General features: G+C 42.3%; 1 pseudogene; it reads right to left on the bottom strand.

Annotated features, from left to right (window-relative positions):
• Positions 1 to 17,171, bottom strand: part of LOC129817715 (PR domain zinc finger protein 1-like) — a 22,332-nt pseudogene extending 5,161 nt beyond the window's left edge.
• Positions 17,172 to 23,619: the final 6,448 nt, after the last annotated feature.

Genomic DNA, 23,619 nt, shown 5'->3' with positions numbered 1-23,619 from the left:
TGCTGCCATTGGTAAGTGAGAGGTCTTTGTGTGTAGTGGTCAGTGAAACCGGGAGCTCTTTGTGTCCATTGGCTGATGGGTGCAGGAAGTGCGGGTACCCCTCAAAGGGCAGCATGTGAGGTGGAAGTGGTATATGTGGAGCTAGTCTGTCACTGCACAGGGGGTATGTGTGAGGTCGTAGGCTGGTAAGGCCAAGTGGATAGTGAGGTATGAGGTAGGGACTGCACCGTTGACTGGGGTACATATGACCTGGCACTGAGGACTCTGGGTAATGTTTGGGTGTGATGGAAACGCCCGGGGGAGGATTGACAGGAAAGTGCATGTGGGGGGTGACAGGGCTGCTGTCCAGGGTTCTTTTTGGGATGGGGGGGCCACAGTATAGGATAGGTGGGTAGCTGGGGTAGACTACACGGGGGCTGAGGGGCAGGACAGGGCTGCAGGTTGGAGACAGTGTGGATTCGGGGAGTAGGGGGGCAGTGGAATGGGGCTTGGTGGGCTCCTTCCTCAGGATTTCGGACATGCTGTACCCCCTCGTCCCTGAACTCTTCCCGCAAACCTGGTTTGGCTCTGTGGGACAAAAAAGACACAGACACACATACTTAGGGTAAAATGTTGTTGCACGAAAGTACCATGAAACTATCATTTGCAGCTTGATGAGTTTAGTCAACTGTACTATGCATGGGATGCACATGACACAATCGCGAGTTGCAGTCTGTCACTCTCTTTTTACAGTAGAACACATTGTTTATGAGTCGGTGTCACTCCCTTTTTTACAGTAGAACCCATTGTTTATGAGTCGGTGTCACTCCCTTTTTTACAGTAGAACCCATTGTTTATGAGTCGGTGTCACTCCCTTTTTTACAGTAGAACCCATTGTTTATGAGTCGGTGTCACTCCCTTTTTTACAGTAGAACCCATTGTTTATGAGTCGGTGTCACTCCCTTTTTTACAGTAGAACCCATTGTTTATGAGTCGGTGTCACTCCCTTTTTTACAGTAGAACCCATTGTTTATGAGTCAGTGTCACTCCCTTTTTTACAGTAGAACCCATTGTTTATGAGTCGGTGTCACTATCTTTTTACAGTAGAACCCATTGTTTATGAGTCAGTGTCACTCCCTTTTTTACAGTAGAACCCATTGTTTATGAGTCAGTGTCACTCCCTCTTTTACAGTAGAACCCATTGTTTATGAGTCAGTGTCACTCCCTTTTTTACAGTAGAACCCATTGTTTATGAGTCGGTGTCACTATCTTTTTACAGTAGAACCCATTGTTTATGAGTCAGTGTCACTATCTTTTTACAGTAGAACCCATTGTTTATGAGTCGGTGTCACTATCTTTTTACAGTAGAACCCATCGCCACAGATACACCACCTGACACGCATACCTTCAGTGTGAGATCATGTCCTTCTCCACTGTGCTCCTATCTATGACATCATGACATCACTTCTCTAGTTCTCAGCCTCGAAAAGAGGAAATGGCTCCAGTTCAACCAGTTGTTTTCTACTTTTTATGAACTAGTCTCAGATCTCAGACCTGTCAGTCAGCTGTTAAGATCGTCTGCTTCTCACGAACAGACCTGTCCGTGCGCTCTATGGAAGCTGATACTGAAGGTGAAACAATAGTTGGCTGATCAGGACCCAGATTAGGCTGAGGGTGGGAGAGAGTGGTTATAGGAGACAAGTTCCAGCTAGCAGAGCTGTGTGTGTCGGCTGATGAAGGAACTTTACACAGTCACATCCTGACCTAGTCAAATGGAGTCTTGATTCTGGATTCTTTTTGTTGTCAGTTGTGTTATATACAGTAACTCTTAGTTAAATCAGAGCATTATATACAGTAGCTCTTAGTTAAATCAGAGTGTTATATACAGTAACTCTTAGTTAAATCAGAGTGTTATATACAGTAACTCTTAGTTAAATCAGAGTGTTATATACAGTAACTCTTAGTTAAATCAGAGTGTTATATACAGTAGCTCTTAGTTAAATCAGAGTGTTATATACAGTAACTCTTAGTTAAATCAGAGTGTTATATACAGTAACTCTGTTGAATTCAGAGCGTTATATACAGTAGCTCTTAGTTAAATCAGAGTGTTATATACAGTAACTCTTAGTTAAATCAGAGTGTTATATACAGTAACTCTTAGTTAAATCAGAGTGTTATATAAGGTAACTCTTAGTTAAATCAGAGTGTTATATACAGTAACTCTGTTGAATTCAGAGCTACTTCTTTAAAAAGGCCCCATACACTCTGTCCAAGACAGACAGACATCACAACACACACACACACCCCACCCAACACACACACAGACACACACTCTCTCTCTCACACACACACACACATCCACCCAACACAGACTCTCTCTCTCACACACACACACACCAACCCAACACAGACTCCCTCTCTATCTCTCTCTCTCTATCTATCTCTCTCTCTCTCTCTCTCTCTCTCTCTCTCTCTCTCTCTCTCTCTCTCTCTCTCTCTCTCTCTCTCTCTCTCACTCACTCACTCACTCACTCACTCACTCACTCAAAAGATGTGTGTGTGTGTGTGTGTGTGTGTGTGTGTGTGTGTGTGTGTGTGTGTGTGTGTGTGTGTGTGTGTGTGTGTGTGTGTGTGTGTGTGTGTGTGTGTGTGTGTGTGTGTGTGTGTGTGTGAGAGAGAGAAAGAGAGAGAATGTATGTGTATGTGTGCATTGGAAAAAAGGAAACTGAAACCTTGCTTTGAGACCTGAAATTGGTCTCGCCTTACGTCGAGACAAAACCTCTCTTGGTGACACATGGAGCGAGATCTTCTCTCCTTTCTTTGTCTCCCTCCTTCACAAAGGCCTGTGGGTGTGACTTTTATTACTGCTTAAACACCCACACAAAGATTGTGTCAGGCGGCTGGACCTTTGACTGAGCGCTTTCGGCTTTGAATAACCACCCACTTCCACCCAAAGCTCTAGGAAACTCTAGGAATTGCTCTGTTGTGCCGAACACTCATTGATCATATTGATTTTCTCTCTCCTCCACTCACCACAGTGAATACAAGTATCAGAGACTCCACATTGTCCCATTCCTTATTAGATTGGATGAAATGGGATTGGATCTGTTAGCCTGGCCTAGCAGTAAAATGTATTAAGTACATTAGTAGCAGGCTTGATTCTAATATGAATCTGATGTTAGTCGAGGGGGCCACAAAACAGCAGTTTGCGTGCTGGAGATTGCTCCTGGGCCACAAGTTTCAGGCATCTGCATTACAAAACGTACCAATTCTCTCTCTGGCGAGCTCTCCAGGGGGTGTGTAGTTGAGTCGGTTGGCTAACTCCAGGCAGTACCACACAAGCAGCTCCTGGCCCGGTGGCACGGCTCTCACCGTGTAGAAGTAGATGGCCATGCCAGTCTGGCACGCCGCCAGATTCTGGTCCCCGTGACAACGGGCTGGGTTGACGTAGCGCATCCAGTTACTCTTCTCCTCGTCCAAGCCGTCCAGGATGTGATGTAACCGACCCTCTGAAAACACCTGGACAGAGAGAAAGAGAGGATATATATATATAGAGAGAGAGATGATATTTACACAACCTTCTCCCCCGGCGCTGAAATCTAAGATATCAATCATCCATTACAAAAACAATAAAAAGACATGGCTGCCACTCTGATCTGTACCCAATATCAATTATAATGTTAGAGAACCACTACCACATATCACTTAAATTGGTACAGCACTCTCACTAACGGGTGCAACCAATATTGCCTCTTACAAGACACTCCTTAAAATATGTTAATGAGCCAGAGACTCTGTCCCAGCCCACAACATTTTCCCACAATGCACCGTAATTAATACTGCAAAACACATTTACAGTATTTTATTGTGCATTCTACAGTGTTTCACTGTTGAAATGACAGAAATGTCTTAGTGTGCTGTAAAACAAATGTACAGTATTTTACTGTGGATTCTACGGTAATCTACTGTATTCAGTTTACGGTATCCTACTGTTGAAAAATTACAAAAACATCTAACAGTGTGTCCTACCTATCATATAAGGTGTGTGTGTTTTGGGTGGTGGGGTGGGCTTAATCTGTGGGTTTTGGGTGGTGGTGGTGGGGTGGGCTTAATCTGTGGGTTTTGGGTGAACGTGGGGTGGGCTTAATCTGTGGGTTTTGGGTGGTGGGGTGGGCTTAAACTTTGGGTTTTGGGTGGTGGGATGGGCTTAATCTGTGGGTTTTGGGTGGTGGTGGTGGGGTGGGCTTAATCTGTGGGTTTTGGGTGAACGTGGGGTGGGCTTAATCTGTGGGTTTTGGGTGGTGGTGGTGGGGTGGCCTTAATCTGTGGGTTTTGGGTGAACGTGGGGTGGGGTGGGCTTAATCTGTGGGTTTTGGGTGGTGGTGGGGTGGGGTGGGCTTAATCTGTGGGTTTTGGGTGGTGGGGTGGGGTGGGCTTAATCTGTGGGTTTTGTGTTTGACATTGATCACCGACTGGAATGACAGTATGATGACTCTACTCCAGTCCGCTCACAACTGACTGTGCAAAGTTATACCACTCTAACTTCAATCAGACCTATGTTCCCATACAGCGCACCTAAATGACTACACATTCCTGGAGAGCAAAAAAGTCGGTCGAATTTACACAACGACCAATTACAGTGTTTTCTTACAAAAGTCCCTTTCAGACCACATTCAGTTGGATCTTTCTCTCTGGTTTTCTGCTCTATCACCCTTTCCCTCTTACTCTGCTATGTTCTTTACATCACTTTGTTTGCTGGTCTTTGTTATTTGCAAATTGACTCATGACTTTAGTGTCCAGGTCATCTATGTTGACCTCATGTCTGTGTTGTGGCCCCGTTGTTTAGATGGTGTGTCGGGACTATATCTGTAGGTCTGTGTCATCAGGACTATGCTGCTTGCAGGCCTACGCCCGTTAGCTGTGTTATTTGCATGTGGAAGTCGTGGCTTGTAGACCCTGAGCCACTGACCACTAGTCAGTGTGTTTGTGTGTGTGTTTGTGTGTGTGCTACAGTATGTGTTTCCCGGCAGTGAGACCATGGCACTGCCGAAAGTAGCGGAGAGAGGAGAACCACGGTGCCAGTGAAACTAAACAGCTGTGTGTGTGACCTCATGCTGCCTTCTCACCAATGAGCAAACACACATTATCATACACAGTCTTTACAGGAAATTTAAAAAATGACACACGGCTGGCATAAAAACACACACACACACACACAAACAGATATTACACAGGATGTGAGACCACAAGTGCCAATTGTTGCCACCCCTCCCCCTTTTTAGAATTTAACAGGATATGACCAAAATGAGTTCCCACAATGCCCCTCATTTACCCTCCAGAAGTAATTCCTGTTGGCATCTTTGGGCACCGTGTCATTGGTGTAGCTCTGGCCAACCAGAGGGCCGAACCGCGTCCCCTTCGGAATGAGCTCCCGACTGGTCACCCCAAGCACCTGTACCACACAGGAAATTACATCATCAAACAATGGACCATTCAGAAGATAAGATGAAAAAGCGAATGCCCATTGAGAAAACTGAGAGTAAGATTCTCTAGAATACAACCTCTGACTGTCATGTCAGATCTATGGTAGTTCCAGCTAACTAGCCACACACCAGGAACCTTCTTCCTTTCTTTCAAACATGTTATAGTAAATGTTTCATACAGACTAAACCAACAATAACACACAAATGTATATACAGTTGAAGTCGGAAGTTTACATACACCTCAGCCAAATACATTTAAACTCAGTTTCACAATTCCTGACATTTAATCCTAGTAAAAATTCCCTGTCTTAGGTCAGTTAGGATCACCACTTTATTTTAAGAATGTGAAATGTCCGAATAATAGTAGAGAATAATTTATTTCAGCATTTATTTACATTTACATTTAAGTCATTTAGCAGACGCTCTTATCCAGAGCGACTTACAAATTGGTGCATTCACCTTATGATATCCAGTGGAACAACCACTTAACAATAGTGCATCTAACTCTTTTAAGGGGGGGGGGGGGGGGGGGTTAGAAGGATTACTTTATCTTATCCTAGGTATTCCTTAAAGAGGTGGGGTTTCAGGTGTCTCCGGAAGGTGGTGATTGACTCCGCTGACCTGGCGTCGTGAGGGAGTTTGTTCCACCATTGGGGTGCCAGAGCAGCGAACAGTTTTGACTGGGCTGAGCGGGAACTGTACTTCCTCAGAGGTAGGGAGGCGAGCAGGCCAGAGGTGGATGAACGCAGTGCCCTTGTTTGGGTGTAGGGCCTGATCAGAGCCTGAAGGTACGGAGGTGCCGTTCCCCTCACAGCTCCGTAGGCAAGCACCATGGTCTTGTAGTCTTGGTCTTATTTCTTTCATCACATTCCCAGTGGGTTCCCAATTAGTACTTGGTAGCATTTCCTTTAAATTGTTTAACTTGGGCAAATGTTTCGGATAGCCTTCCACAAGCTTCGCACAATAAGTTGGGTGAATTTTGGACCATTCCTCCTGACAGAGCTGGTGTAACTGAGTCAGGTTTGTAGGCCTCCTTGCTCACACACACTTTTTCAGTTCAGCCCAGTTCAGTTTTCTATAGGATTGAGGTCAGGGCTTTGTAATAGCCACTCCCATACCTTGACTTTGTTGTCCTTAAGCCATTTTCCCACAACTTTGGAAGTATGCTTGGGGTTATTGTCCATTTGGAAGACCTATTTGCAACCAAGCTTAAACTTCCTGACTGATGTATTGAGATGTTGCTTCAATATATCCAAATCATTTTCTTTCTCATGATGCCATCTATTTTGTGAAGTGCACCAGTCCCTCCTGCTGCAAAGCACCCACACAACATGATGCTGCCACCACCGTGCTTCACGGTTGGGATGGTGTTCTTCGGCTTGCAAGCCTCCCCATTTTTCCTCCAAACATAATAATGGTCATTATGGCCAAACAGTTCTATTTTATTTCATCAGACCAGAGGACATTTCTCCAAAAAGTAAGATCTTTGTCCCCAAACGACTAACTCCGCTGCTCTCTCTGTTAATGCTGTGCCGCAAATGTTTTTCAGGGAAGACCAAAGTACTAATTAAGGGGTAGATATTGTCATTGTAGCCTATATAATGTTATTTGTGACACATTTCTAAATTCATGCTGGCATTTATGGTTTCTATCCATTTGGTGTTTTGAGGGTATGTAATGTGATCCACACACAGTCAGGGGTAAGGAGTTAAGCCTCCAAGAGGTCAAAGGTCAGGACAGATTTGAATGGGTGAACATGGGAGATATGAAAAGATTTGTGCTGTAGAGATGTGTGTTTGTCATGGTCATTGTTGCTGATATTTATTTTAAATTGTTTGTATAGTTACTCTTTTCTCACTTTTTCCACCGTATTTGAATGGGTTTTTAGCTGAGCTGGTTACTAGAACGGCTGTCACAGTGTTTTGTCACAGAAATTTTCCAAGCTGTTTAAAGGCAAACTGTAGTCTGGCTTTTTTATGGTGGTTTTGGAGCAGTGGCTTCTTCCTTGCTGAGTGGCCTTTCAGGTTATGACGATATAGGACTAGTTTTACTGTGGATATTGATACTTTTGTACCTGTTTCCTCCAGCATCTTCACAAGGTTCTTTGTTCTGTGATTAATTTGCACTTTTCGCAACAAAGTACGTTCATCTCTAAGAGACAGAACGCATCTCCTTCCTGAGCGGTACGACGGCTGCGTGGTCCCATGGTGTTTATACTTTCGTACTATTGTTTGTACAGATGAACATGGTACCGTCAGACGTTTGGAAATTGCTCCTAAGGATGAACCAGACTTGTGGAGATCGACAAATATTTTGCTGAGGTCTTTGCTGATTTCTTTTGATTTACCCATGATGTCAAGCAAAGAGGCACTGAGTTTGAAGTTAGGCCTTGAAATACATCCACAGGTACACCTCCAATTGACTCAAATTATGTCAATTAGCCTATCAGAAGCTTCTAAAGCTATGACATAATTTTGGGGAATTTTCCAAGCTGTTTAAAGGCACAGTCAACTTAGTGTATGTAAACTTCTGACCCACTGGAATTGTGATACAGTGAATTATAAGTGAAATAATATGTCTGTAAACAATTGTTGGAAAAATTACTTGAGTTATGCACAAAGTAGTTGTCCTAACCGACTTGCCAAAACTGTAGTTTGTTAACAAGAAATTTGTGGAGTGGTTGAAAAACGAGTTTTAATAACTCCAACCTAAGTGTATGTAAACTTCCAACCTCAACTGTATATACATACACATACAGAACCAGTTAAAATTTTGGACACACCTACTCATTCAAGGTTTTTTCTTTATGTTTACTAGTTTCTACATTGTAGAATAATAGTGAAGACATCACAACTATGAAATAACACATATGGAATCATGTAGTAACCTAAAAGGTGTTAAACAAATCAAAATATATTTCATATTTGAGATTCTTCAAAGTAGCCACCCTTTGCCTTGATGACAGCTTTGCACACTCTTGGCATTCTCTCAACCAGCTTCATGAGGTAGTCATCTGGAATGCATTTCAATTAACAGGTGTGCCTTGTTAAATGTTAATTTGTGGAATTTCTTTCCTTCTTAATGCGTTTGTGCCAATCAGTTGTGCTGTGACAAGGTAGGGGGGGTATACAGAAGATAGCCCTATTTGGTAAAAGAACAAGTCTGTCAAGAACAGCTCAAATAAGCAAAGAGAAAGGACAGTCCATCATTACTATAAGACATTTATTATGTTACAGGCAGCCTTGTTCTACAATGGATTAAATAATGTTGCTTAATCAATCTACACACGATACCCCATAATGACAAAGCAAAAACAGGTTTTTAGAAAAATGTGCAAATGTATTAAAAATAAAACATTGAAATATCACATTTACATAAGTATTCAGACCCTTTACTCAGTACTTTGTTGAAGCACCTTTGGCAGCGATTACAGCCTTGAGTCTTCTTGGGTATGACGCTATAAGCTTGGCACACCGGTTTTTGCGGAGTTTCTCTCATTCTTGTCTGCAGATCCTCTCAAGATCTGTCAGGTTGGATGGGGAGCGTCGCTGCACAGCTATTTTCAGGTCTCTCCAGAGATGTTCGTTCGGGTTCAAGTCCGTGCTCTGGTTGGGCAACTCAAGGACATTCAGAGATTTGTCCCGAAGCCACTCCTGCATTGTCTTGGCTGTGTGCTTAGGGTCATTGTCCTGTTGGAAGGTGAACCTTTACCCCAGTCTGAGGTCATGAGTGCTCTGGACCAGGTTTTCATCAAGGATCTCTCTGTACTTTGCTCTGTTCATCTTTCCTTCAATCCTGACTAGTCACCCAGTCCCTGCCGCTGAAAAACATCCCCACAGGATGATGCTGCGACCACCAAGCTTCACTGTAGGGAAGTTGCAATGATTTTTCCAGACGTGACACTTGGCATTCAGGCCAAAGAGTTCAATTTTGGTTTCATCAGACTAGAGAATCTTGTTTCTCATGGTCTGAAAGTCCTTTAGGTGCATTTTGGCAAACTACAAGCGGGTTGTCATGTGCCTTTTACTGAGGAGTGGCTTCTGTCAGGCCACCATAGAGGCCTGATTGGTGGAGTGCTGCAGAGATGGTTGTCCTTCTGAAAGGTTCACCCATCTTCTCAGAGGAACTCTGGAGCTCTGTCAGAGTAACCATCAGGCTCTTGGTGTGTGCCTTTCAAATCATGTCCACTCAATCGGATTTACCACAGGTGGACTCCAATCAAGTTGTAGAAACGTCTCATGGATGATCAATGGAAACAGGATACACCTGAGTCTCATAGCAAAGGGTTTTAATACTTATGTAAATAAGGTATTTCCGTTTTAAAAATTAAATGTGATTTTTTTTTAACCAAAGAATATTTTTGCTTTGTCATTATGGGGTATTGCGTATGGATTGGTGGGGGGAACAAGGAATGAATCCATTTTAGAATAAGTCTGTAACGTAACAAAATGTACAAAGGGAACGGATCTGAATACTTTCCATATGCACTGTACACGTAATTCAATCATCTCATCCAAACTATGTGAAGACTTTCCCACCATTTCAGCACACATAAAGTAAACCAAGCCAATAGAAAAAGACAGGTTAGAGGAAGCTTTTATGAAAACAGTCTCTCAATGACAACTGGCATTCACTTTGAGAGTGTGAAACGGAGAGCTGTCCTCTCACACCGTAAATATTTCATGAGTTAATCAGAACACAACTCTTGTTCTCGCTCCTGAAGGTGTTAATTGTGAAACTTACCCCCACTGTCTCTAGCCTCCTGGGCGGAGATGAAGGGATAGGGTGTTGTTGGACACACCCCTATCATATCGGGAAACCAACGGCACTAAACCCTAGAGGACCTATAGTCATGGTAACGGCTGACTCATACTGTCACCTTTGAAGATAGATACAGGGCTGTATGTATGCTGTATGATACAGTCCATTCGGAAAGTGTTCACTTTTTCCACATTTTGTTACGTTACAGCCTTATTCTAAAATGGATGAAATATTGTTTTTCCCACTCAATCAACACACAATACCCCATAATGATGAAACGAAAACAGGTTTTTATAAATGTTTGCAAATGTATCTTATTTACATTAGTATTTTGACTCAAAATTGAGCTCAGGTGATCATCCTTGAGATGTTTCTAAAACTTGATTAGAGTTCACCTGTGGTAAATCCGACTGAGTGGACATGATTTGGAAAGGCACACTTCTGTCTATATAAAGTTCCACAGTTGACAATGCATGTCAGAGCAAACACTAAGCCATGAGGTCGAAGGAATTGTCCGTAGAGCTCCAAGAAAGGATTGTGTCGAGGCACAGGCCTGGGGAAGGGTACCAAAAATGTTCTGCAGCATTCAAGGTCCCCAAGAACACAGTGGCCTCAATAATTCTTAAATGGAAGAAGTTTGGAACAACAAACACTCTTCCTAGAGTTGGCCGCCCGGCCAAACTGAACCATCGGGGGAGAAGGGCCTTGGTCAGGGAGGTGACCAAGAACCTGATGGTCACTCTGACAGAGCTCTAGAGTTCCTCTGTGGAGATGGGAGAACCTTCAAGAAGGACAACCATCTCTGCAGCACTCCACCAATCAGGCCTTCATGGTGGAGTGGCCAGACTGAAGCCACTCCTCAGTAAAAGGCACATTGACAGTCTGCTTGGAGTTTGTCAAAAGGCACCTTAAGGCTTCTCAGACCATAAGAAACAAGATTCTCCAGTCTGATGAAACCAAGATTGAACTTTTTGGCCTGAATGCCAAGTGTCACGTCTGGAGGAAACCTGGCACCATCCCTAAGGTGAAGCATGGTGGTGGCAGCATCATCCTGTGGGGATGTTTTTCAGCGGCGGGGACTGGGAGACTAGTCAGGATTGAAGGAAAGATGAACGGAGTAAAGTACAGAGAGATCTTTTATGAAACTTGCTCCAGAGCACTTAGGACCTCAGAATTGGGCAAACCTTCACACTGAATATCCCTTTGAGCACGGTGAAGTTATTAATTAAACTTAGGATGGTGTATCAATACACCCAGTCACTACAACGATACAGGCGTCCTCAGGGATTTCACCAAGAGGCCAATGGTGACTTTAAAACAGTTACAGAGTTTAATGGCTGTGATAGGAGAATGAAGGAATGAAGCTAAGCACAGGCAAAATCCTATAAGAAAACCTGGTTCAGTCTGCTTTCCACTAGACACTGGAAGATGAATTCACCTTTCAGCAGGGCAATAACCTAAAACACAAGGCCAAATCTACACTAGAGTTGCTTAACGAAGAAAGAAGACAGTGAATGTTTCTGAGCTACAGTTTTGACTTAAATCTACCTGAAAATCTATGGCAAGACCTGAAAATGGTTGTCTAGCAACGATCAACAACCAATTTGACAGAGCTTGAAGATTTTAGAAAATAATGATGGCAAAATGTTGCACAATCCAGGTGTTGAACGCTCTTAGAGATTTACACAGAAAGACTCACAGCTGTAATCACTGCCAAAGGGGATTCTAACATGTGGCACCTGAATCAGGTGATTTTTAATCCCTGGTCCTTTCACACTTAGAGTACTGTCCAGTTATATGGTCATCTGCAGCAAAGAAAGATATATAAAAAAGCTTCAAATGGCTCAAAACATGGCTGCCAGATTAGCTCTATCCGTATGAATATTATCCAAATGCATCAGAATCTCTCATGGCTTTACATTAAAAACATATTACTATGCCTTCTTCTGAATGTTGTCTTTTGTTTATTAAACACAGTATTTTTTAGGCCAGTTAGTACATACTAGCAACACACATAACCACCAAACCAGACAGGCAAATTCAGGGCAGTGAAGACAACCCAAGCCAAGAACAAATCGCCTTAAATCTACAGTTTTACATAGAGCCATACTGTAGCAGAATGGAACTCTTTCCCAATCCATATTTCTCGTGCAAAAAGTCAATCCACCTTCAAGAAAAAAATAAAAGAACATTTAATGTGATAGACCATATCACTGAACAGGAAATAGAACGCATCAACTGAGTGTAAATGTGTTTCCTGTCAGATATTTTAATTATCTGTATTGTCTACTTGTTGAATGTTTGTGAAGTCTTGATTTGTGGTTGTTTGTAATGTCTTGTTAATTGGTGTTGGACCCCAGGAAGATTAGCTAGCATTACGGCGTTAGCTAATGGAGATCCTAATAAAAATTACACATGTAAATTTGACATTTATGTATTTCATTATCAACACATTTGCCAAAATTTCTAAAAATATGTTTTCACTTTGTCATTATGGGATATTGTGTGTAGATTGATTAGGGCTGTAACACACAAACAATGTGGAATAAGTCAAGGGGTACTGTATGAATACTTGTATATACAGTATCGATTTTTATTCTTCTAACACCTAAACCCTTAATCTAACCCTTAATCTAACTTTAGCCATAACCCTAATCTTAACCCCAAACCCCTAAACCTAAACCTAACCCTAATTGTAACCATAAACCTAACCCCAAAGCCTAAAATAGGCTTTTTCTTGTGGGGACTGGCAAAATGTCCCCACTTGTCAGAATTTTCCTTGTTTTACTATCCTTGTGAGGACTTCTGGTACCCACAAGGATAGTAAAACCAAACACACACACACACACACACACACACAAGATAAGAGTTATATTGTCTATATACTATTTTTCAGTTAAATGTCAGTCTATTATTTTCCTTGCTGTCTGAATGGTGGAGGGACTCTCCTAGTCCCATACCACCCCAGACTACACCTGTAATTCCCCCTAGTCTTAAGCATAGTCCAGACTCCAGACAGACATCATTAGAGGGTGATGGGGATGCTGGTATGTACCTGAACACACCTGGACTCACATTCCTCTGATTTTACAGAGAGTCACCACTTTTCGCTCATTCTAGGGATTACACCACAGGTGGCTGGTGGCACCTTCATTGGGGAGGAAGGGGTCATAGTAATGGCTGGAATGAAGTGAATGGAATCCAACAAGTTCAAACCCATGGAAACCATATGTTTGATACCACTCTATTCACTTTATTCCAACTATTATTATGAGCCATCCTCCCTTCACCAGCCTTCTGTGGATTACACTGTCTGTTTGTGAAACCTATCCTCTCAAAGCAGCAGGCAGCATCACCGAGCATGGAGTAATCCCCATACTGACGCCAATGCACTGACTGACTGAACGAGCACACACCTCACAAACAGGGAAAAGATCCTGACTTGAACCAAGTCAAAGTGTTGCAAAAAGTGATCGGATATTCACATTGACAAACGCTGCCCATGCCATTAGATTAGACACACTTTGATTCGGGTCATGTTCGAATACTCTGAAAATGCATACTACCTCCCTTGATGCTATCACTGATTTGGACAGATGACATCGATTCAGTGGAACCCCTCACTTTCACCTATCCAATCACCTTAGATCTGGGATCACTTCAAGGAAGGGTGTTAGGAAAGAATTTGGAAAGAATTCAAATAATGGCCTCATTCAGTCTCCTGTTCAGTAAAGTGGGGAATCCTAACTTCTGCTTAAAGTAAAACAATTTACTTTGTCTCCCATTGACATCATTGCACGACTGTGTGAAAATTCTACTTAAGTACAAGTTAAGGATTCGCCCCTTAAACATCAAACCGCACAACCACGTTCTTTCTTTCATGTTGATCAGGATAGCAGATCCACTTCTCCTCGGACCGATCCGTGGGGCATAGATACAGGAGGTGGGTCTCAGTGTCTCCGCTTTACGGTTTAATGGTAAGGTAGGGGACAATGGGAACCGGGAATGTAAAGTAACAACTAATCATAGTGACCTAAGGCTGTGAAGACAGAACTTGTGTCCCAAGTGGCACCCTATTCCCTTTATAGTGCACTACTTTTGAACAGGACCCCTAGGGAATTTGGTGCCAATTGGGATGCGCTCATTGTCAATTGTCTTTGTATGTTCCTTAAGATGTACACAGCGAGGAAGAGACACAGAGGGAAAAACTGGCATTAGAAAACGGTGTGTAAAGCATTTCCTCCCCCGAGGAAGGATGGAGGGAATGGGAGGATGTCAGAGTGATGGAAGGGGAGTTTTCACAGAACATATAGTACACAGTTGTATATGCACACACAAACACTAGGCCCCCACAAAGAAACATCATGCATGGCCACTCACTCGATGACACACACACACGAAAACACAAACACTCACACACCTGCATGCAAATGCCAACACTCTCTCACTCTCAACTCTCACTTGTAAAATACATCCCCCATATACAGGAAAGTGTGGTGTTCAGAATACCTCTGCAGAGTCAAAGCAGCGTTTCAGGACCAGGTTTCGAGGTAGAGACCTCTCAGCCTTGGTCTTGTCCGGGTTCTCTGGGTGGTTCTCCGGTTCCTCATCCAACGTGTGGTCCTTCACAATGTAGGTGCACCTCTCCTGGAACTCAGCTTCACTCCAGTGGGTCATGTCTGGGTCCTGAGGGTCTGAGTCCGACATGGTCGGGGTGGTGACCACTGTGGTGTGAGGTGAAGGGGAGCTATCTGAGGTTAACATAACTGTGCTGTGCTGGGAGGAGGCCTAGAAGAGATAGAAAAATAAGGATAAGAATGGGATAATGACAACATAAGATCATTCTAATGTGCAATAGCCCAAGTAATCAGGGAAGTCATGGACTTCCTGTTTTCACTTTCTCTTATCTCTCCAAGTTCTGCCTTATTTATTTTTGTTCTTCTGTTCTCCTGTTCTTCTGTTCCTCTATTCTTCTGTTCCTCTGTTCTTCTGTTCCTCTGTTCTTCTATATCTCTCTATATCTCTCTCTCTCTCCTGCTGTCCTAAGCAGTGGAAAACCATTGTGGAAAACAAACAGCGGATAAAGTGTGCTGAAGGAGGAAGCTCTCCTCTGTCTTGAATAGAGCTAAATGTGGAAGTAAGGAGGCCGAGGTGTGAGACAGAGAGGAAGGAGATAACAGCGGGATACGAGGGCTGTCGACCCTAACTAAGTGTCCCACCGAACACTAACGGACAAACAAACTTCAAAGGGTAGCGTCCTTCCCTCCACCACTCCACCATGCATCCACCCCACCATCGCTGCCCCCTGTTCCAAACATCCTGTAAGCGTCCAAAACAGGACCCCAGGTTTCAGGAAGAGGTTCCTGTGCACGTCAAATAAGGAGCGTCAGCCACCACTTTCACAGGGAGGAAACCAGTATTACCAGTGAATCAGCTCAGACTTCCTCTCTATACTGACTGGGACCTGGCTCTTGTCCCAGTTACTTGTATGTATGTCTGTCTGTCTCTCGGTGTGCCTGTGTCTGCCTGTGGTGTTCTGACCTGGACATTTTCTTCTCAGATTGTCCTTTCCAGGCCGGTTCCGGCACCTATGATGGATGCAGGACCAAGCCACTTGGCCCGACTCCACTCAACCTGTGAAAAGGTTTTAATTAAGACTGGACAAAGCCATGAACACAGAAAGACTGGATGGAGTTAGTCTGAAAAATGAGTTAAAATCCTAGATCCATATAGTGCCTTTGCAGAGTTAAAATCCTAGATCCATATAGTGCCTTTGCAGGTAAACACAGAAGTTTGGGTGGAATACAATCAGAAGATAGCTGGTGGTTTTATGTGCCATTTATCAGACGCTTTTATCCAAAGGGACTTACAATCATTTGTGCATACATTTTCCATATTTGTTGTCCTGGGAACCAAACCCACTACCCTGACGTTGTAAACGCCATGCTATACGAACTGAGCTACAGAGTACCAGTTTGTCTTTTTATCCCAGTTGAGGGAAGATAAAGTTGAAGTTTCCCAATGTTTCTTATCTTCACTTTAAATCACCAGTGATATCATATCATAAATTGGGTTGTTCGAGCCCTGAAGGATGATTGGCTGACAGCCGTGGTATATCAAAACATTTATTTTTACTGCTCTAAATATGTTGGTAACCAGTTTATAATAGCAATAAGCAATAATGAATTAGAACACAAATAATTACATATTCTCTAGAACTGTACACTGATCGGCCAACATTGATGGATGACATTTCACAATGTGTGTATCGGATGCTCCACCGCCGAGTGGAATGACTGTCACAACGGACAGTGACAGCTCACTCTGAAACCATCAAACTATGAAACTGACAAAGCAGAAAATACACTATGAAACTATGAAACTGACATAGCAGAAAATAAACTCTGAAATCGATGCATGATGATTCAAAGCCACACAGCTGTGGCCTCATGAGAAAACATCGCCACATGAACTTTACAGGAATAATGTGAAATCTGTGTCGTGAGTGACTAAAAACACAGGCTTTCAGATACTTCATGAAAGCCTACAACTCCAATATCACAATATCTGTATCCTTGTAAGACTGTCGCACCAAATTAATCAAAATAAGACCTTTTGAATGAGACGAGCAAAGTGAAATCTGTGCTGTGTGTGAAAACAACTTTGTGACTGAAACCCTAATTTATACACACACACACATACACACACACACAGACCTGGTAACAAAGAAGAGGGTGGTGATGGTGAATTAATACTTACTGTGAAGCCTTGAGAGGACCCACACATAGGACAGGTTATCTGTGTCCTCCTCCAGTGTCTGAGTGTGCTCCCTCTACTTCTCTCTCTCTCTCTCGCTCTCTCTCACCCTATCTCCTTGTCTCTCTCTTGCTCTCTCTCTCTTTCCTTTTCTCTTTCTCTCTCTGTCTGGTGAGGTCTGTATCATGCGTGTACCTGTTGAGACTGAGTGACAGTGGTGTCTCTCTCTCTCTCTGGTGCGTGTGTGGGTCTGCCCCCTCTCTTCCTCCCGCCCTCTCTCCTCTGTGTATGACTCCTCCTTGGGGGCAGTGATCTGTTCATCTATCGCTTATTCACTCATTCTCTGCCCCGGGGTATCAGGGCTGAGATAAAACAACAAGCGCTTTCTCTCCAGGAGGTGCGTCTCCTGTCACACAGACATGTTCCGGTTCAGACACATCTATCTCCATTATATTCTACTGGGATTCTGACCCACCTCCCAAGGATACTGTACTGCGTTGTCTTTGTAGGCCTAAGTCAAGGTTCATGGAAACAGTGGAGCTACGAGAGTGTTTGTTTGAAAGGATTCTAAGAAATCCACATTTTCTTGTCACTTCTTTGAAACAGAGAGTTGAATTCAAATTGAAACCGAGACTTTGGTTTGTTTCCAAACGACGACCATAACCATGATTTCGAGGTTAAATGTAAATGTTTGCTACAAGTTCTGCCTAGAGACAATTATATAGGCTAGGTTTATAACTCTCATAACCCTATAACTCTTATAACCCCAGAAGGCCAGCATCCCGGAGTCGCCTCTTCACTGTTGACGTTGAGACTGGTGTTTTGTGGGTACTATTTAATGAAGCTGCCAGTTGAGGACTTGTGAAGCTTTTGTTTCTCAAACTAGACACTCTAACGTACTTGTCCTCGTGCTCAGTTGTGCACCGGGTCCTCCCACTTTTCTTTCTAGTCTGGTTAGAGCCAGTTTGCGCTGTTCTGTGAAGGGAGTGGTACACAGCGTTGTACGAGATCTTCAGGTTCTTGGCAATATATTGCCTGGAATAGTCTTCATTTCTCAGAACAAGAATAACTGACGAGTTTCAGAAGAAAGGCCATTGTTTCTGGCCATTTTGAGCTTGTAATCGAACCCACAAATGCTGATGCTCCAGATACTCAACTAGTCCAAAGAAGGTCAGTTTTATTGCTTCTTTAATCAGAACAACAGTTTTCAGCTGTGCTAAAATAATTGCAAAAGGGTTTTCTAATGATCAATTATCCTTTTAAAATGATAAACTTGGATTAACTAACACAATGTGCCATTGGAACCAAGGAGTGATGGTTGCTGATAATGGGCCTCTTTACACTTACAGTTGAAGTCGGCAGTTTACATACACCTTAGCCAAATACATTTAAACTCAGTTTTTTGCAATTCCTGACATTTAATCATAGTAAAAATTCCCTGTCGTAGGTCAGTTAGGATCACCACTTTATTTTAAGAATGTGAAATGTCAGAATAATAGTAGAGAATTATTTATTTCAGCTTTTACTTCTTTCATCACATTCCCAGTGGGTCAGAAGTTTACATACACTCAATTAGTATTTGGTACCATTGCCTTGAAATTGTTTAACTTGGGTCAAATGTTTCCGGTAGCCTTCCACAAGCTTCCCACAATAAGTTGGGTGAATTTTGGCCCATTCCTCCTGACAGAGCTGGTGTAACTGAGTCAGGTTTGTAGGCCTCCTTGCTCACACACGTTTTTCAGTTCTGCCCACAAATATTCTATAGGATTGAGGTCAGGGCTTTGTGATGGCCACTACAATACCTTGACTTTGTTGTCCTTTCAGCCATTTTGCCACAACTTTGGAAGTATGCTTGGGGTCATTGTCCATTTGGAAGACCCATTTGTGACCAAGCTTTAACTGATGTCTTGAGATGTTGCTTCAATACATCCACATAATTTTCCTTTCTCATGATGCCATCCATTTTGTGAAGTGCACCAGTCCCTGCTGCAGCAAAGCACCCCCACAACATGATGCTGCCACCACTGGTCTTCACAGTTGGGATGGTGTTCTTCGGCTTGCAAGCCTCCCCATTTTTCCTCCAAACATAACGATGGTCATTATGGCCAAAAAGTAATATTTTTGTTTCATCAGACCAGAGGACATTTCTCCATCCAAAAAGTACAATCTTTGTCCCCATGTGCAGTTGCAAACCATAGTCTGGCTTTTTTATGGCGGTTTTGGATCAGTGGCTTCTTCCTTGCTGAGCGGCCTTTCCGGTTATGTCGATATAGGACTAGTTTTACTGTGGATATAGATACTTTTGTACCTGTTTCCTCCAGCATCTTCACAAGGTCCTTTGCTGTTGTTTCGGGATTAATTTGCACTTTTCGCACCAAAGTACGTTCATCTCTAGGAGACAGAACGCGTCTTCTTCCTGAGTGGTATGACGGTTGCGTGGTCCCATGGTGTTTATACTTGCGTACTATTGATTGTACAGATGAACGTGGTACCTTCAGGCGTTTGGAAATTGCTCCCAAGGATGAACCAGACTTGGCTGATTTCTTTTGATTTTCCTATGATGTCAAGCAAAGAGGCACTGAGTTTGAAGGTAGGCCTTGAAATACATCCACAGGTACACCTCCAATTGACTCAAATGATGTCAATTAGCCTATCAGAAGCTTCTAAAGCCATGACATCATTTTCTGGAATTTTCCAAGCTGTTTAAAGGCACAGTCAAATTAGTGTATGTAAACTTCTGACCCACTGGAATAGTGATACAGTGAATTGTAAGTGAAATAATCTTGTCTGTAAACAATTGTAGGAAAAATGACTTGTGTCATGCACAAAGTAGATGTCCTAACCGACTTGCCAAAACTGTAGTTTGTTAACAAGAAATTTGTGGAGCAGTTGAAAAACGAGTTTTAATGACTCCAACCTAAGTGTATGTAAACTTCCGACTTCAACTGTATGTACATTTTCCATAAAAAATCTGCTGTTTCCAGTTACAATAGTCATTTACAACATTAACAATGTCTGCACTGTATTTCTGATAAATTTGATGTTATTGTAATGGATACAAAAAAGTGCTTTTCTTTCAAAAACAAGGACATTTCTAAGTGACCCCAAACTTTTGAACAGTGGTGTACATGTACAATGCGAGGTGGAGAGAGCCATACTTTATATTTATATACTTTATATAGCACGCGCTCTAGCAGGTATATCTCTTTAAAAAATATATATATATTTTACCCTTTTTTTCTACCCAATTTCGTGGTATCCAATTGGTAGTAGTTACAGTCTTGTCTCATGGCTGCAACTCCCGTACGGACTCGGGAGAGGCGAAGGTCGAGAGCCATGCGTCCTCCGAAACACAACCCAACCAAGCCGCACTGCTTCTTGACACAACGCACATCCAACCCGGAAGCCAGCCGCACCAATGTGTCAGAGGAAACACCGTACACCTGGCAACCTGGTCATCGTGCACTGCGCCCGGCCCGCTACAGGAGTCGCTAGTGCGCGATGAGACAAGGATATCCCTGCCGGCCAAACCCTCCCTAACCCGGACGATGCTGGGCCAATTGTGCGTCGCCCCATGGACCTCCCGGTCGCGGCCGGCTGCGACAGAGCCTGGTCTCGAACCCAGAATCTCTGGTGGCACAGCCTTAGACCACTGTGCCACCCAGGAGGCCCCCAGCAGGTATATCTCACGGGTCACCCCCAAAGCCAATTCCTCCTTTGGTCGCCTTTCCTTCCAGTTCTCTGCTGCCAATGACTGGAACAAACTGCAAAAATCACTAAGCTGGAGACTCATATCTCCCTCACTAGCTTTAAGCACCAGCTGTCAGAGCAGCTCACATATCACTGCACCTGTACATAGCCCATCTGTAAACATCTACCTCATCCCCAAACTGTATTTATTTATTTATCTTGTTCCTTTGCACCCCAGTATCTCTACTTGCACATTCATCTTCTGCACATCTACCATTCCAGTGTTTAATTGCTATATTGTGATTACTTCGCCACCATGACCTATTTACTGCCTTAACTCCAGTATCTTACCTCATTTGCACACACTGTATATAGACTTTTTTTTCCCATTTTCTTTTCTACTGTATTATTGACTGTATGTTTTGTTTTTTCCATGTGTAACTCTGTGTTGTTGTGTGTGTCGAGTTGCTAGGCTTTATCTTGGCCAGGTCGCAGTTGCAAATGAGAACTTGTTCTCAACTAGCCTACCTGGTTAAATAAAGGTGAAATAAAAAAACAAAAAATATAAATATTTGATAAACCAAGTCATGGTTGGTAACAGTCATACTTTAAATTTGAAGCTAAGCAGGGTAAGTCATGGTTGGTAACAGTCATACTTTATATTTGAAGCTAAGCATGGTAAGTCATGGTTGGTAACAGTCATACTTTATATTTGAAGCTAAGCATGGTAAGTCATGGTTGGTAACAGTCATACTTTATATTTGAAGCTAAGCAGGGTAAGTCATGGTTGGTAACAGTCATACTTTATATTTGAAGCTAAGCAGGGTAAGTCATGGTTGGTAACAGTCATACTTTATATTTGAAGCTAAGCAGGGTAAGTCATGGTTGGTAACAGTCATACTTTATATTTGAAGCTAAGCAGGGTAAGTCATGGTTGGTAACAGTCATACTTTATATTTGAAGCTAAGCATGGTAAGTCATGGTTGGTAACAGTCATGCTTTATATTTGAAGCTAAGCAGGGTAAGTCATGGTTGGTAACAGTCATACTTTATATTTGAAGCTAAGCAGGGTAAGTCATGGTTGGTAACAGTCATACTTTATATTTGAAGCTAAGCAGGGTAAGTCATGGTTGGTAACAGTCATACTTTATATTTGAAACTAAGCAGGGTAAGTCATGGTTGGTAACAGTCATACTTTATATTTGAAACTAAGCAGGGTAAGTCATGGTTGGTAACAGTCATACTTTATATTTGAAACTAAGCAGGGTAAGTCATGGTTGGTAACAGTCATACTTTATATTTGAAGCTAAGCAGGGTAAGTCATGGTTGGTAACAGTCATACTTTATATTTGAAGCTAAGCAGGGTAAGTCATGGTTGGTAACAGTCATACTTTATATTTGAAACTAAGCAGGGTAAGTCATGGTTGGTAACAGTCATACTTTATATTTGAAACTAAGCAGGGTAAGTCATGGTTGGTAACAGTCATACTTTATATTTGAAACTAAGCAGGGTAAGTCATGGTTGGTAACAGTCATACTTTATATTTGAAGCTAAGCAGGGTAAGTCATGGTTGGTAACAGTCATACTTTATATTTGAAGCTAAGCAGGGTAAGTCATGGTTGGTAACAGTCATACTTTATATTTGAAACTAAGCAGGGTAAGTCATGGTTGGTAACAGTCATACTTTATATTTGAAGCTAAGCAGGGTAAGTCATGGTTGGTAACAGTCATACTTTATATTTGAAACTAAGCAGGGTAAGTCATGGTTGGTAACAGTCATACTTTATATTTGAAGCTAAGCAGGGTAAGTCATGGTTGGTAACAGTCATACTTTATATTTGAAGCTAAGCAGGGTAAGTCATGGTTGGTAACAGTCATACTTTATATTTGAAGCTAAGCATGGTAAGTCATGGTTGGTAACAGTCATACTTTATATTTGAAGCTAAGCAGGGTAAGTCATGGTTGGTAACAGTCATACTTTATATTTGAAGCTAAGCATGGTAAGTCATGGTTGGTAACAGTCATGCTTTAAATTTGAAGCTAAGCAGGGTAAGTCATGGTTGGTAACAGTCATACTTTATATTTGAAACTAAGCAGGTTAGTCTTGGTTGGTAACAGTCATACTTTAAATTTGAAGCTAAGCAGGGTAAGTCATGGTTGGTAACAGCCATACTTCATATTTGAAACTAAGCAGGTTAGTCTTGGTTGGTAACAGTCATACTTTATATTTGAAACTAAGCAGGGTAAGTCATGGTTGGTAACAGTCATACTTTATATTTGAAGCTAAGCAGGTTAGTCATGGTTGGTAACAGACATACTTTATATTTGAAACTAAGCAGGGTAAGTTTACAATTGGCTCATTCATCCCCCTCCTCTCCCCTGTAACTATTCCCCAGGCCGTTGCTGCAAATGAGAACGTGTTCTCAGTCAACTTACCTGGTAAAATAACGGTAAAATAAAAATAAAATAAAAAAGTCTTGGTTGGTAACAGTCATACTTTATATTTGAAGCTAAGCAGGGTAAGTCTTGGTTGGAGTTTGGATGGGAGACTTTCAACAAGTCAGCTATAGATTGATCAATTTGCTGGTATAGGAGATGCTATTGTTACTTTTTTTGGTAGTGTAAGTTGAAGACCTGATATTGATTCAAATTCACAATATCAATGCATTTTCAAGGAAAGTAACAAGGAAAGTTGGTTAGTATAATGTTGTCAATTACACAAATAATCCTTTTAACTTCAGAAACAAAAGGTTGGCATCTTTTTGCAAATTCAATATTTATCTTCAATCCATTGCATAAGCAACAAGTAATTATGTTCAACATAAAGTTGTTCAAATGTGCCCAAGATAGAATGTGTTTTTTCGCCCAGTGGGTAGTTTCACAAAACCAAAGCATGTATTGCGGTTTCTACTTAAGGAGTGTTATAACGTCGAGGTTAGAGAAGCGGGA

The sequence above is a fragment of the Salvelinus fontinalis genome, chromosome 20 (assembly GCF_029448725.1).
Source record: "Salvelinus fontinalis isolate EN_2023a chromosome 20, ASM2944872v1, whole genome shotgun sequence".
In the NCBI taxonomy this organism is placed as follows: Eukaryota; Metazoa; Chordata; class Actinopteri; order Salmoniformes; family Salmonidae; genus Salvelinus; species Salvelinus fontinalis.
This window is presented reverse-complemented; position numbering and strand designations above follow the sequence as displayed.